Raw genomic sequence first — 15,072 nt, 5'->3', positions numbered from 1 at the left:
TGCAGTATTACAGTAGTTATATTCTTGTACATAGGAAGCAGTATTATAGTAGTTATATTCTTGTACAGAGGGGACAGTATTATAGTAGTTATATTCTTGTACATAGGAGGCAGTATTATAGTAGTTATATTCCTGTACATAGGAGGCAGTATTATAGTAGTTATATTCTTGTACATAGGGGGGCAGTATTATAGTAGTTATATTCTTGTACATAGGGGGGCAGTATTATAGTAGTTATATTCTTGTACATAAGGGGCAGTATTATAGTAGTTATATTCTTGTACATAGGGGTCAGTATTATAGTAGTTATATTCTTGTACATAGGAGGCAGTATTATAGTAGTTATATTCTTGTACATAGGGGGGCAGTATTATAGTAGTTATATTCTTGTACATAGGGGGCAGTATTATAGTAGTTATATTCTTGTACATAGGGGGCAGTATTATCGTAGTCATATTCTTGTACATAGGGGACAGTATTATAGTAGTTATATTCTTGTACATAGGGGGCAGTATTATAGTAGTCATATTCTTGCACATAGGAGCAGTATTATAGTAGTTATATTCTTGTACATAGGAGCAGTATTATACTAGTTATATTCTTGTACATAGGAGCAATATTATAGTTGTTATATTCTTGTACATAGGAGCAGTATTATAGTTGTTATATTCTTGTACATAGGAGCAGTATTATAATAGTTATATTCTTGTACACAGGAGGCAGTATTATAGTAGTTATATTCTTGCACATAGGGGCAGTATTATAGTAGTTATATTCTTGTACATAGGGAGCAGTATTATAGTAGTTATATTCTTGTACATAGGAAGCAGTATTATAGTAGTTATATTCTTGTACATAGGAGGGCAGTATTATAGTAGTTATATTCTTGTACATAGGGGGTAGTATTATGGTAGTTATATTCTTGTACATGCGAGCAGTATTATAGTAGTTATATTCTTGTACATAGGAGGTAGTATTATAGCAGTTATATTCTTGTACATTGGAGGCAGTATAATAGTAGTTATATTCTTGTACATAGGAGGCAGTATTATAGTAGTTATATTCTTGTACATAGGGGGCAGTATTATAGTAGTTATATTCTTGCACATAGGGGCAGTATTATAGTAGTTATATTCTTGTACATAGAAGGCAGTATTATAGTAGTTATATTCTTGTACATAGGGGGCAGAATTATAGTTGGTATATTCTTGTACATAGGAGGCAGTATTATAGTAGTTATATTCTTGCACATAGGGGGCAGAATTATAGTTGGTATATTCTTGAACATAGGGGACAGTATTATAGTAGTTATATTCTTGCACATAGGAGCTGTATTAGTAGTTATGCTCTTGTACATAGGGGACAGTATTATAGTAGTTATATTCTTGTACATAGGGGGTAGTATTATAGTAGCTATATTCTTGTACATAGGGGCAGTATTATAGTAGTTATATTCTTGTACATAGAGGGCAGTATTATAGTAGTTATATTCTTGTACATAGGGGACAGTATTGTAGTAGCTATATTCTTGTACATAGGGGCAGTATTATAGTAGTTATATTCTTGTACATATAGGCAGTATTATAGTAGTTACATTCTTGCACATAGGGGGCAGTATTATATTAGTTCTTGTACATAGGGGACAGTATTATAATAGTTATATTTTTGTACACAGGGGGAGTATTATAGTAGTTTATATTCCTGTACATAGAAGGCAGTATTATAATGGTTATTTTCTTGTACATAGGAGCAGTATTAGAGTAGTTATATATTTGTACATAGGAGGCAGTATTACAGCAGTTATATCCTTGTACATAGGGGGTAGTCTTATAGTAGTTATATTCTTGTACATAGGGGGCAGTATTATAGTAGTTATATTCTTGTACATAGGGGGCAGTATTATATTAGTTATATTCTTGTACATAGGGGCAGTATTATAGTAGTTATATTCTTGTAGATAGGAGGCAGTATTATAGTAGTTATATTCTTGTACAAAGGGGGAGAATTATAGTAGTTATATTCTTGTACATAGGGAACAGTATTATAGTAGTTATATTATTGTACATAGGGGGCAGTATTATAGTAGTTATATTCTTGTACATAGGACCAGTATTATAGTAGTTATATTCTTGTACATAGGAGGCAGTATTATAGTAGTCCTATTCTTGTACATATGGGGCAGTATTATAGTAGTTATATTCTTGTACATAGGGGCAGTATTATAGTAGTTATATTCTTGTACATAGGCGGCAGTATTATAGTAGTTATATTCTTGTACATAGGGGGCAGTATTATAGTAGCTATATTCTTGCACATAGGGGGCAATATTATAGTAGTATTCTTGTACATAGGGGGCAGTATTATAATAGTTATATTCTTGTACATAGGAGGCAGTATTATAGTAGTTATATTCTTGTACATAGGGGGCAGTATTATAGTAGCTATATTCTTGCACATAGGGGGCAGTATTATAGTAGCTATATTCTTGCACATAGGGGGCAATATTATAGTAGTTATATTCTTGTACATAGGAGCAGTATTATAGTAGTTATATTCTTGTACATAGGGGCAATATTATAGTAGTCATATTCTTGTACACAGGGGGCAGTATTATAGTAGTTATATTCTTGTACTTATGGGCAGTATTATAGTAGTTATATTCTTGTACATAAGGGGCAGTATTATAGTAGTTATATTCTTGTACATAGGGTGCAGTATTATAGTAGTTATATTCTTGTACATAGGGGGCAGTATTATAGTAGTTATATTCTTGTACATAGGGGACAGTATTATAGTAGTTATATTCTTGTACATAGGGAGCAGTATTATAGTAGTTATATTCTTGTACATAGGGGGTAGTGTTATAGTAGTTATATTTTTGTACATCTGGACAGTATTATAGTACTTCTATTCTTGTACATATGGGGCAGTATTATAATAGTTATATTCTTTTACATGGGGGCAGTATTATAGTAGTTATATTCTTGTACATAGGAGCAGTATTATAGTAGTTATATTCTTGTACATAGGAGCAGTATTATAGTAGTTATATTCTTGTACATAGGAGCAGTATTATAGCAGTTATATTCTTGTACATAGGAGCAGTATTATAGCAGTTATATTCTTGTACATAGGAGCAGTATTATAGTAGTTATATTCTTGTACATAGGAGCAGTATTATAGTAGTTATATTCTTGTACATAGGAGCAGTATTATAGTAGTTATATTCTTGTACATAGGGGGCAGTATTATAGTAGTTATATTCTTGTACATAGGGGCAGTATATAGTAGTTATATTCTTGTACATAGGGGGCAGTATTATAGTAGTTATATTCTTGTACATAGGGGCAGTATTATAGTAGTTATATTCTTGTACATAGTGGGCAGTATTATAGTAGTTATATTCTTGTACATAGGAGGCAGTATTATAGTAGTTATATTCTTGTACATAGTGGGCAGTATTATAGTAGTTATACTCTTGTACATAGGGGGCAGTATTATAGTAGTTATATTCTTGTACACATGGGGCAGTATTATAGAAGTGATATTCTTATACATATGGAGCAGTATTATTGTTTTAGTTTTGTACATAGGGGGCAGTATTTTCCTAATACTGTTTGGCCTGCCTTCTTGCTCAGAAATCTGGATGACACCGGGCAGGATTTAAAGCCTGAGATCAGACATGTTTCTTAATGATTTGAATCACACATTATATTCTAGAACAGTTCATCCTTGAGACAATATTACTCCGGTGAGGCAGCCAAGTCAGTGTCACTGGTGACAGATCGGGGCTGACAGATCTACTTAAAGTCTCTATTTTCTCCTGCTCAGCGCAGCATTTTTTGCTATCACTGAAAAATAACGTTTAATCTCTTTATTTGAAAGAAACGGAAGAGAAGGTTTATTAAGTGACATTCAGCGGAATACAAGCAGTCAGTGATGAGCCCTTCCTCCTGGTGAAACCAAATACTAAAGACAAAGTTCAAGTTATTAAAGTTTACTTCCACCCAAGATGGAGTAATTTGGGCGTAACCTGAATATCTTTCCTCACCTCCATGCCACTCAGAGGGTCTTGGAAGCTGAGATATAAGAGCTGTTTCGTGGGATCCTGTAGGCCTGATGTAGCTGTTCTTATGTCAAGGAGAAAACAGAATGGTCAGAGGAACAGCTACATCAGTCCTACTGCAGATTACACCACCAAGAGCACCTCATATCTCAGCTTCCTGGAGACCTGTGAGTGTGAGATGAGGTAAATGGAATTACTTCTACAACCGTTGATGTTTACAAAGCAGAAGACAGATCTTTTAAATCAAGACTAGTTGTTTTACATGCATTAGTACTTAAAGGGGTTGTCCCGAGGCAGCAAGTGGGTCTATACACTTCTGCATGGCCATAATAATGCACTTTGTAATGTACATTGTGCATTAATTATGAGCCATACAGAAGTTATAAAAAGTTTTATACTTACCTGCTCCGTTGCTGGCGTCCTCGTCTCCATGGTGCCGACTAATTTTCGCCCTCCGATGGCCAAATTAGCCGCGCTTGCACAGTCCGGGTCTTCTTCTTTTCTGAATGGGGCTCCGTGTAGCTCCGCCCCGTCACGTGCTGATTCCAGCCAATCAGGAGGCTGGAATCGGCAATGGACCGCACAGAAGCCCTGCGGTCCATGGAGACAGAGGATCCCGGCGGCCATCTTCAGCAGGTGAGTATGAAGACGCCGGACCGCCGGGATTCAGGTAAGCGCTGTGCGGGTTGTTTTTTTAACCCCTGCATCGGGGTTGTCTCGCGCCGAACGGGGGGGGGGGGGGGTTAAAAAAAAAAAAAAAAAACCCGTTTCGGCGCGGGACAACCCCTTTAAATATCACTCAGCTCTGCTACATCACCCAGAAACCATCAATCTATTAGTGACTGGGGGCATCAACCTGACTGACGCTCCCTTAACCATATAACAAAAACTTACCCAGAAACTTCTTGTTGTGTAAATGTGGGGTAGGCCACAGCTTTTATTAAAAGATTTGACCTCTACTAACTCTTAACTATTTTAACTCCATAACCCTTCCCATGCTACAACCCGCTTAACTTTAACTGATTTTAACTTTAACTGTTCCACTGGACGTTTGTAAGCCCGCTTTCCTTGGGCTTGTAAACCTTCCTCTTATCCAGCATGGAAAGTTCAGGCCGACCTCAGCTGTGACAACTTCCAAACGTATAATGTCCTATAAAGTCTCCCCTCACCCATTTCACGGGCGGGTGGGTGGGCGTCTTGCCCGGCTCTGTCCTCTCTCTTCCACGTTTCTTCTCTTTCTGTTCTTCTTGTCTTCTTCCTTCTTCTTCCGTTCCTAACTCCTCCCCCCATCTAGCTCGCTATTACCATTTTAAGCTCCGCCCCCAGTCCCATGCAGCTGCGTTATGCACTGTGCTGCATACGAAGTCTTGCCTTATATGTATGAAGTGCATTAATGCAACCCGCAGTCTAGAGGACAAAACTTGTCCTAGAACCAGAGGGGTTAATATTACTAGATGCCCTCTTATGGTATATTGCTACAGACATGCCCTGGGGTCCCTCTTCAGGGATCCAAAATGGCCATGGCCCCCAATGGCAGGGTCTATTAGGGGTGGTAGAGGAACCTGCTTCGGGCCCTCAGCCACCCAAACGGCTCCTATCATGTTTAGTCATGATTTTTTTGTGCATGTAATAAAATGTAAAAAGTGGCCGCACTCATCTCACTGTCGCTCCTCGGCCACTGAACTCGGCGCCGTTGTCCCTGAGGACTTCCTTCTGCAATTATGTGGCAAACACAAATGATTACTCCACATTAACACTGAGGCCGGGGTTAGATTGCAATGGTCATGCGTATTTGTCACAAGATTGAGCAACCCGGAAGTCAGTGATGAACAATGGCACCGACTACAGCGGCCGAGGAGCGACAGAGCAGGCGAGTGCGGTCCGTTGTTTGTTTGATTTATTTTATTTTAACTGGGAAAAATGGAGGTAGTATTTGTAAATGGGAAAAAAAGTGGATTATTACCAAGTGGGGACGTCAGGCATTGTAGTTACGTGAGGGTACTTTTACTTTGTGAGTGCCACTATAAGCAGCACTTACTGTGCGGGGCACCATAGGTTGGCATTAATACTATCTTGGGTACTATAGAAGGAAAGATTGTGTAAAGGGGTAGATAGTGTAGGGAGGGTGATGAACAAGTGAGGAGCCAAAGGACTCTATGTGTCAAACTCTGCAGACAAGTTGTGACTGGAAGAAATCATGGCGGTCTGGGCTGGAAGCAGAAGGACACTTAAAGTGACCAACTCCAGTAAATGAGGATGTCACCTGTCATTATTGGATTTAATGATACTATAATCACTTATACTGTTATATGGTCCCTGTATGGAGGGTTAATATTGTTTTTTGTTCAGTGCTTTTTTCTCCAACAGTACAGTAACATTATGTGGTCACAGTCTGGGGTATTATCTGCCACTCATTTACTGTTGTACTTGGTAATACTGATCTTTGTACAGGCCTTTATTTAATAACAGTATGGCGGCTTAGAGGGTTAAAAATAGGTAGTACATTAATGTGTACCTCTAGTCCTAACATGTTCTGTGCATCATAGAAAACTTGCAGCACCGTATCTATGTAGTAGAGTTGCTTCTGGTACCATATGTATATTGTAAGCTCAGTTCTGGTACCGTATGTATAGGGTAAGCTTGTTTCTGGTACAGCATGTATGGAGTAAGCTCGGTTCTGGTACCGTTTCTTTGTAGTAAGCGTCAGACTGTTTTAGAACTTTAGACTCATTGGGGTCCCACAATTTTCATACAGCTCAGGGCTCTTGATAACTTTAATCAGCCACTGATGACACCCCTCTCACTACCCAATGCATAGGTAGTAAAACACTTTATGCTGCTTGCGGACTTGCAGGTATTGCTGACTTGAGCAGCGCTGGCCAATCAGAGAAGTGTATGTTGTCTTAGACAAATATAGTGAGGGCAGGAACAAGGCCTGCAGGGCAGAAGATGGAGGCCCGGGCATGACAGGGTTAACAGGGAAGTGAACTGGAAGGTCGACGTCAGTGATGAGGATGATGCCAGGAGTCCATGTGTGGAGGGGCCAGGAGATCAGTCGCTTGCAGCAGGTGATCGTTCGCTTTGGCTACGCAGAGGATGGATCTGTCTGTGGCGAGTTCAGGATGAGCTTCCAGAGGTGGAGAGACGTCACAGACTACCCAGAGGCAGGAGACCCCTCATGGTAGCGGTGCAGAAGCTGAGGTGGTCCGGTGGGAGACAGAGTCAGCGGCTAGTGGGTTCACAGCCCGTGTGCAGCCCGGTGAGCGCACGTGTGTGTTGTGTCCGATTAATTTAGATAATGCATTGGTACACGTGGGAAGTAGCATGCTTGGAGGCCTAGGCGGTGCGGTGATTTGGGGGTAGTGCCCTTGGGCCTGATGAACACGTGAAACATTTTAGGGTGCATCAGGGAAATTTTAGCCAGGTGTAAGAGGGACCTGGATTGGGGTTGAGTAATGCCCCATCTCTGATTGAGGCGTGGATGATATAGTCATCACTGAATACCAGCAGGAGTACGTAAGGGGGAGTTCAATGGCGGGAAATGAGGGCTCCCAAAAAACAGGGGTGACAATTGCAGTTCAAACCGAAACAGATGGTGAAGGGATCTGGTTGGATGATGCAAAAGGGGAGGTGTATGTGTGTTACGAGGGTTCACTGGGGGCGCATTTACGAAGGAGGGTCGGGAGAAAATATGGCGGGACGAGTAAGCGGAGATATTCTCGCTCCTCATCTTAGAGAATATTTATTTGGATAAAGGGAAGAGGACAGAAAATAAAAAGGAGGAAGAGAGGAGATGGCGCCTCATTCCACAGACTTGTTCTAACTGGTTGCAGGCTATTTAGCTGCAGTGATCGGGGAGACGCGAAGGAGAATTCCTCAACACTTTTTTGTTACTTGGACTCGATAGGGTGTTTGTAGGGCAAACATTGCTGCGCTATGATGAACAGTCCAGGCAAAGAAAGGCGGTGCGGCCGGGTATTAGATGGGATCATAAGGACATTGGCCTTTGGTTGAGGTCGATGGCACCGGTGAGGAACGCGAAGCCCTCTCAGGGGGTGCAGGGGGGCGAGCACCAGTGGAAGTTCACAATCAGGACGTCAGCATGGGCAGACAGGGAGTAACGAGTTGGGAGTCTGCTGGCAGTTTACCGCGGCCCAGAACAGATTTGGGGGAAATTGCAAGTTTAAGCATGTCTGCCCACAATGCAATGGTGCATCACACGGGGCGTCCTGGTGCTTCAAGAGAGGTAAGGGGAAGGGACCAGCTAATTCTGGAAAAAGGGAGGACGGCGGTGAAGCTTTAAGAGATGGTGCCGTACCTAAATAGGTATCCGGGCGGTGTTAAAGCGGAATTGTTGTTTTTAGGTTTCCGCAGGTTTGAATCCCCCCCCCTCCCCCTTTTCATAAGGTCCCGTTCTCTAAAAAGAAGTCAGCAGTCAGCGGGCCGATATGCAAAGATTGTTATGGAAGAGTTATAGACAGAGGTGTTTTAGGGACGCATAGTGCGGCCGTTAGAAGAACCTTGTACAGATTTTATAGTTTCAGTGTTGGGAGTAGAAGCCAAAAAGGAACCGAACAAGTTTCAATTGATTGACTATTTGTCTTAACCGAAAGGTGCGTCAGTTAATGATGGCATTGATCCTGAATAGTGTATGGTGGTCTATACATCTTTTGATGAGGCCGTGAGGAGGGTGAGGAAGTTCGGTAATGGGGCATTGTTAGCATAAACAGATATTGAATCAGCGCTTCACCTTCTCCCAGAACACCCTGAGAGCAGTCATTGGTTGGGCTGCTACTGGGAAGGGAATTACTTTGCGGACAGGTGTCTGCCCATGGGGTGTACGATTTCATTTGCTTATTTTGAGGCATTAGGTTCTTTTTTGGAGTGGGTGATCATGGATGTGGCGGGTATTGGCTCAGTGATCCATTACTTGGATGATTGCCATGGTGCAATGGGCTGCACATCGTTTTGGCGCTGGGTAAAACAGAGGGTCTATCTCCATGTTTTAATTTTTTGGGCATCCCCATTGATACGGAGGTTATGTAATGTAGGTTGCCAGTTGAAAGGGTACAGTCTCTGTGTAGTGGCCCAGAGTAAACGGGGCCCCTCCATAATGTTATATGTTTGTCTCGTGCAATGGTATGGTCAATGTCTTCTAGGTTGTATGCATTTGATGTGTATTACACCTCTGCAGCACTGAATGGGTTAACGTCTGGGTTATTTCTGCGAAATGTATCATGTTGTATGTCATGTGACCTTGTGACATATATGTGGTTGCAGGGGAGATAGAAGTGTGAAGTTAGCCATAGGAGTTAGCAATAGTGAGTCTGCTGCTAGTCCTTCTAACAAGTGAGTGAGTGAGCCGCACAGAGACAGATTGGTCTGTATGTGGGAATAAAAAATGGAGGAAGCTGAGTGATTCTCTACTGCTTGGCCTAGGACTGTGCTGCCTGGGATGTGCCAGTGTTACCACAAAGCACTGAGTGAGGAAGGAATCATTGCCTGGCAAAGGAAGGCACAGGAAGCATGAGTATTTACCAGTAGAGAGTTGGAGAGAGTGAAAGAGTGTAGCTGGGAGCGGAATCACACAGATAACTGTGACTGTGGACTGTATGGATTGCTCTGAGTATCCTCCCTGTCACACCACCATTTCTTGTTGTATCTGTGCCAATCTACTGTTGAACAATTATCAAGTTACAGTAAACGGACATTACCAACCGTTCCTCCTTTGTCCAGAAAGTATCCCTGTGTGTGGACTAAGTTATTTCCTACAACAAGTTTCACCACAGAGGAAGGAACCGTGGCGTCATGAGTGACAAGAAGATTCAAGGTAAACGTTAGTTGCCCTTTCCCTGTAACCTCCCCCAGCAGTAACTTGGAGAGGGGACCGTCTGCCCTCAGGGGAGGAGATGCTAAAGCCAAACTTGAAATGAAATTCCCACCATCTCCTCGGCTGTGGGCCCGCGCCTCGGATGCTGCAGGGCAGAGTTTTGACATCACAAACAGGATAGTACTTCCACGCCTTGTTGTCAGAAACAGGATGATGTCTCTGCGCCTTCATAGAAAACATAGAGAAGCAGCGCCTCCATCATTTCCTGCCATGGAAGTTCATGTCCGTACCTGAGTGCAAAGGACTGTTTAGTTGTGTCCAGTTCTAGTCAAGTTATAACGTTAAGACTGTAGTGTTACTGGATGAGGTGAGATTGCCTGAGTTACACTTTGTGCCTGAAAGCAAGGAAGTCAACATGGACATTTAAGATGGCACCCAGGCTGCTTCTTCTTCTACTTCTAGAGAACCTGTGAAAATTTCCAATCACCTAATTCCCATGGCTGAGGGAAAAGTAGGGGGGAGGTCAACCCCACTGCGGAGCAAGAGCAAAAACCAATGCTACAGCAGCAAACTCCCAGAGGTGGAGTCGTCAACACTGGTGAGCGAGCCTCTGGATCTGACTCAGCAGACCAGCTTGAGCACCCCTGCGGTCAGAATGACTTCTGACGATTTTGCCTTGCATCCCTGTGGGATATCCTCCATCCCAACGAAGATTTTATTGGGGTGATGAGCCTGAGCTACGAGAAGAGAGACTGATGGAACCGCGGGACAGTGACTCTGTGGCTGCGGAAAATGTCTCCCCTCCTTCCACTGCCCCTCCAGCAGAGGAAAGGCCTCGAAGGCTACATAATTTCATTCGGCTGGGGAGGGAGCATAAGGACAACTTGGAAGTTTGGTTGTCATTTTTAGAGAGCTATAATGGAGATCGGTAAAGATTGTGTTTACGGATGAAGCAGGTAGTTTGGGTTTGGTGCTTACTTTCAAGGATGATGGTGCGTGGGTTTTTGGCCTCATGAGTGGAAGGTGATAGGTTTGGTCAGAAACGTAGTGGTACTGGAGCGGTTTCCTATTGTTGTTGCGGTGACTTTATGGGGTGACAGTTTAAGGAAGAAGGTGTGTTTTCATTGTGACAATATTGGGGTGGTGCAGGCGATTAATAGTTTAATGGCTTCTTCTCCCCCAGTGGTAAGCTTGCTGCGTCTGTTGATGTTTCAGGCTTTGTCATTAAATGTGGGTGGTGGCGGTGCATGTACTGGGTGTAAAAAAAATTCAATAGCAGATGCTCTATCACAGTTTTAGTAGGATTGTTTTTGAGAGTTGGCTCCAGGTGTGGAAGAAGAGGGGAGTGCATGCTACCTGGTAGGGTAGCAGCGGATGACCTGATCAGTGCTTTGTTGGCACCAGATACAGTAGTGGTGTACATGGCTGCATGGCAGGAGTGGAAGAATTGGGTGGAGTCAATATAAGGATGGTCGAAGACATGGAAGGAGCGTTATTGTACTGGTTGGGAAATGCATCCGTGGAGGGTAGGTCTGTCGCTAAGGTGAATCGGTTCATGGCAAGATTGGCATATGGTTTTAAATTGAGGTATGGGCAGGGGGTGACTAAAAGTTTTTTAGTGGGTGGGGCCCTAAAAGGTTTTGGAAGGGGAAAAAAAGTCAGGTTAAAAGGAGGCCAGTTTAATTTACCTTGTGGGAACAGATGGGAGTTGCTTTTTCAGTGGCATTTCTTGGAGCATTTCGGTTGGGGGAGTTGGTTTCTCCCAGTAGAAAGGAAGGGGGAGGTTTATTCGAGGACGATGGGAGACTTTTGAAAGGGCGATTGCATACGGAAAATAGATTGTTATTGGTCAGGTACAGAGGTCATGGGTGTGCCCTGTCAGGTGCTTATTGTGATTTTTCCAGAGTGGTGACGGGTCCTTCTCTGCATCATGCAGATGGGTCCTTTTTGTCCAGATCCCAGTTTATTGCTGTCTTTCGAAAAGTTTTGTAAAGTTTGGGTCTCGATAGTTCCTGTTTCGGGGCCCACTCTTTTAGGATGGGTGCAGCAACAGAGACGGTAGGCTGGGGCTTGGATTCAGAGGTTATTAAGCAGATTGGCAGATGGCAGTCGGGCAGGTATAGGTCTAATGTTAGACCGCAGTTAGTATAGATGGTATGGATTGGTTGGTGGTTTAGAGCCGTGGATGGGGGGGGGGGGGGGCAAACATAGGGAGGAGGAATGTTGAATTGTTTTTCTATCAGGTGTTACATCGTATTGTCTGATAATGGATGGCCACAGCAGAGAGCGACTCTTATACCCGCATCATGCACTGCCAGCGCTCACTGTGCATCAAGTAGTTTTAGAAGTGCTGTGGCCACCTTGGAACACTGCAGAGAGGCCCCAAAGCGTAGATCCATGGGATTATGAACATAGGGAAGGGTACTAGGTATCCCCCCATTCAGTTTTGGGACACATTTTGGGGCACTTTAATTTTTCCCCATGCTCGCCTTCCTGCATGGAGCGTTAACCCCTTAATGGTGCAGCGTATTTTGCACCTAAGGATGCAATAATTTTGGGAGGACTTTCATCTCCACTTTTCAAAAGCCATAACTTCAGTATTTTTCTGTCCACACGGCCGTGAGAGGTTGGTTTTCATTGGTACAACATTTATTGTGTTTTTTGGAGGGGGTGAAATGAACAAAAAAGCATGTAGCTCAGTTTATTTTCATACTGTTTGCCATGCAGAATAAAAATGTGTTCGAGCGTGTGTGTCTAGGTGGAAGGGGGTATTTTTTAACAAAGAGGGGAAAACTGCTAAAAAAATATATAATTTTTTTAACGCGCTTTTTAAAATATTTTCATTTTTTTCATTTACATTTTTAAGTCCTTGTAGACGACTTGAACCAGAGATGCAATGATCGCACTGAGAACACATTGCAGAAGTATCAGGCTTCCCCAGCAAAGTCAGTTGTTTGTTTGGGGTGCCAAGAGCGAAACTGTCTGCGATCAGCTGATCCCCCCGAGCTCCGCGTTCTCACAGCTTTGTGCATCTTGGCACAACCCCTGCAGTTCAGAGAAAGGAAGCGACAAACATGTCAAATTGATTTGCCGGATTTCCCTTTGATTTGTGAGTTATTTGACTATAAACCCCATAATTACCTGCATAATATCCACATCTAGGCGCTCATCACACGGTTTACCAAGCGCAATGTTTTTACTTGTGTTCTGCTTATTTTATGTTGAGACACGGCTGAATTCCTCTGCGTGTGGGCGAGAAAATGATAGAACACCACTGGTAATAATAATACTAGTAATATTGGGAGGGACTCCTGTTCATAGCTGAGAGATTAACAAACCCCCGGAGGTGGCAGGAAAGCCTCGCTGTAGACACATGTATGGATCACGGGGCTTAAAGAGCAGGGAAGTCATTATTTGATGTGTGTGTCATGGGTTATATGCCAAGAACTGAAGAAGGGCCATAAAATAACTGATAAATCATTCATCGTATAACGCCAGGGCTAACTCGACTTGCAGGGTCCATGGAGATCTGAGTAACTATACGTGCGAAGTCATGGCCGGCTGTGTGCCAGCCGTGAAGCCGCACAAGGTGCCATCCACCAGCTTGTAGGGCGGGCAGCAGGCAGATGTAGGCTGGGGGCAATCATCCCCCTTAGGTCGCCCAGCCAGATGATCTTCCTCCGTGTGGCAGTTGTATAGGGTTATTGGGTGGCTGTTGCCCACATGCAGAGTTCACGGGATGTGTGATAACTGCACCACATGTGGATAGTTTTCAGGCTGAAACATTAAGTTGTGTGAATGGTTAATGCATGAATCCATCATTCATTGTCTTATGTCATCCACTGGACACAACCTGAAATGCAGTTCTGGTGTAGTTTGGTTTCTGTACCAGGACCTCCACCACAATCATAGGACTACCAGCAACCCTGAAGCAACCAGCTTTGTCAACTGGTCTTTCTTACAACAAGTTCTCACAATGCCAACAAGTTCTCACAATGCCTTCAAGCCAGAGGCGTAACTTGAAGCTCCCGGGCCCCGATGCAAAACTTGTAACAGGGCCCTCAACTATAATGCTTTACTCATAGTATTGGGTTCCCTTTATGGAGAAGAGAGGCCTTATGGGCCCCCTAAGGCTCCTGGGCCCGGGTGCAACTGCATCCCCTGCATCCTCTATAGTTAGGCCCCTGCTTCAAGCGCTGAACAGAACGTGATATAGTGTCTCTCTCCAACGGAAAAGTGCCATATGGTCTCTCCTGGCATGGCCTGCCACGTGTTCTTCGGGGCCTTCTTAGGACCCCGCGGACTGAGGTTATTGCGTTACACTCAGACCTATTTAACAATGAGATATAGCGCGGTTGTGCTCACTAAAGAGACCCAGGGTATAAAAGACTGCTCCATTAATGGTTTCTGGACCAGATATATAAATAGATAGATTGGTCCACACTCACGGAGTACTTTAAATTGGAAGGCCAGCAGTGCCACGTTACTTGAATGAACATATTTACATGGGTACACCAGGTAGTCTACAGTCTTAGTTATCTGTATGGCTCCGGGCCAGGCACAACTCCTCTTCTCTCTCAACAACTCTCTACCGGTCAGCGCTCACGTTAAGCACACACTCCACTCTGCATTGGCGGGTCACGGTCTTCCCTTTCTTTAGTACCTCAGTTGGTAGAAAACCACCAGCAACTCCTGGGTGTAAGCAGGCCCAGGGAAAGCTAGAGTCACCTCTGTCTTTCTACCATAACGGCTCCCTCATGGACTGAAGGTGTCTGTGTGGGTTTCTTGCAACTCCACTCACTCCCACTTATATAACCAACACATGACAAAACAATATACATTTCCAGATATAACCCAGACAGTTAACCCATTCAGTGGTGCAGCTATGCAATGCAGATCATATTCAGGCAACATAAAAGACACTGACAACACGTAGGCACAAGACAATTTCATTCATACATTATGGGCGGACCCTGTTGTTCTGGGCCGCTAGATCTGCTCAATGCAGGATTCACTAAATCCCAGGCAGATGTCTGTCCGGTCTCTGAAGACGTTCATTGAAGGAGAACTCCCCATCTCCTGTGGCAACCTGTTCCACTGATACCCCTCACTGTCTAATATCTAATCCCATTGCTTATAGTCTTTCCTTGTACAGATGAGAATAGGGCTGATCCCT

Source organism: Eleutherodactylus coqui, chromosome 9, assembly GCF_035609145.1.
Source record: "Eleutherodactylus coqui strain aEleCoq1 chromosome 9, aEleCoq1.hap1, whole genome shotgun sequence".
NCBI classification, from domain to species: domain Eukaryota; kingdom Metazoa; phylum Chordata; class Amphibia; order Anura; family Eleutherodactylidae; genus Eleutherodactylus; species Eleutherodactylus coqui.
This window is presented reverse-complemented; position numbering follows the sequence as displayed.